The sequence below is a fragment of the Pelophylax lessonae genome, assembly GCF_965119305.1.
Source record: "Pelophylax lessonae genome assembly, chromosome: 6".
Taxonomy (NCBI): domain Eukaryota; kingdom Metazoa; phylum Chordata; class Amphibia; order Anura; family Ranidae; genus Pelophylax; species Pelophylax lessonae.
In genome coordinates this window covers 194039909-194042150 of record NC_138773.1, presented here as the reverse complement: position 1 = coordinate 194042150, position 2242 = coordinate 194039909, and positions in this window count along the sequence as shown.

Genomic DNA, 2242 nt, shown 5'->3' with positions numbered 1-2242 from the left:
ACTGTTAACTTTCAACAGCTGGGGTGGTTGTGATGTTCTCCAACGTAAACCCATGATAAGTAATTTAAATTAAATTTCATTTTACCTTACCATTTACTTTTGTCTTTTTCTTCTCCATCGTCTCTAATAATTTATTTCCTGCTTTTATTTATTGTCTTATTATTTAACTTTCCTGATTCTGTTTTAGTTTTTGTGATTTTTTTTTCCCATTACATTTTCTGACATCTCTCTTTCTTTTGTATACTTTTATTTTTCTTTCTGTAGCTTGCTCTTTTTTTATTTTCTATTTTTTTCTATTTTATTTCACTTTTTTACTTCCTGTAGCTTGCATTTGTATTGTATTGTTTTATTTACTATTTTTCATTACCTCCTCTAATATTTTCTGCCTCCCTTTCATGTTTTTTTCTTTTTCTTTTTAGGTACTTACCAATTTTTTTCCCCATTTTCTCATCCCATCTCTCTTTTGTACTTGACTTCTCCGATTCTTTTATGTTTTGCCTCTGTAATATTATTATGCTTTATACATTCTTTATTTTTGTGTCTGTGTTTATGTCTTTGTTTCCATATTTTCTTATTTTTTGCCTTCCCCTATATCTGTATTTATCCCTCCTCTTTCTTTCTTTTTAATTGCCTCTTTTTTGTTTTGTTTCTTTTTTTTTTTTTGTTTAATTATGTCTCCACTATCTTTTTCTGTTTGTTATTCTGTCGCTTTTCTTTTTCTTTGCAGCTTTAATTTTCTTTGTTATGTACTTTTTCTTGTTGTTTTGGTTTTATTCACATTCTCTACTTTTTAGAATATATATGTATAAATATTCATTCATTTATTTATTTATTTTAATTGTTCCTGTTCACTGTGCTCTCCTTCCACCCTTTAACATTCCCTCTCCTTTAACATTTTCATTGAGCTTTAAAGTTGGAGGAACGAAAACAGAAAGGAAGTTTTGAGAAAAAAACATCATAAGCCAGGCTAAAAATCACCTGGGCTGTAATTATATCATGTAGATCCCTATTAAGCACCTTAATGCTAAGCAATGGGAATATACTTGAGGAGGATGTATTCGCATCACCACACATGAAACAATTAGCCAAGGCTTTCTTCAAAGATATCAGCAAGCCTTTTTTCTCTCCATGGAAGGGAGTCATTCATCCTGTCAATATTTATTTCAATAAGATCATCCAAATTAGGTTCCAAGAAGTTTAATAACTTCCATAACCTTGCATTACATTAAAATAATTGTTTGGTTGCACATAAAGATATTAAGAGAATGCACATATGCCTTGAAAACCTAGGAAAATAGGCTTTTTAGTTTTGCATAGAGTAGGGAAGGGTGTCAAGTTTTTTTTGCTAAAATAAGGGATGCAATACAATGGCTTAAGAGTCGTACACACAATGAGAATATTGGATCGGTTTTTGGGGTTTTTTTGCATGCTAGTCTCTTATCAAAACCCAATAGGTTACTAAACATATAAAAATTATTGTACGACAGAATACAATTTCAGAAGCAATGTAATCTGTTGTATTGTATTGTAATGTATTCTTTTATTTCGTGGTCGCGCTTTTCCGATTTTTTTTTTTTCAGACGAATACTATAATGGGTTAACAGAAATCGTACAATCTGGTATTGTATGAGAAGAAATTTAGTGTTTGTGCCTTTAGATAATTTCAGATAAACTCTCATGATTGGCTCTCGAAAGCTGAGAACTAACTATCTGATTATTGTACAATCTATTCGAAAGTGGTATTTTCCATCCGATTTTCTGATCATGTATATTAGACATTAGTATATCACAAAAATATAGAAGATTATGTTTACTTTATTTATTAGAAGAAAATGTATAGATAGCTTCACTAAAAAAGCCAAAACCAATTCAAATGCAAAGCCCATGCACATGGAACAACCTGGATGCCAGTTTAATGAAACCCAACAAGACTATATAGAACAGTAAAGTCTTATTATTATTAGTCTGTAAAAGAATGACTGTGTTTGAATTGACATTTACTGTCAATCACAGTATATATGAACTTAAGCAGTGAACTTTAGGCATTGCCATCACAGCCTGCCGGTTCCAATTTGCAAGAACAGACATGGCCCACTATCCTAAAACTTCCTCCAAAATAGTAGTGAAAAAGTTGTTTCACATGTTCAGCCCCATGAGGGTCTCTGAAAAGGTCCTGGGTCAAGGAATGTCCTTGCAGCCTAGTCTTATAAAAGAGTTGTGCAAATTGTTGAATATAAAGCAG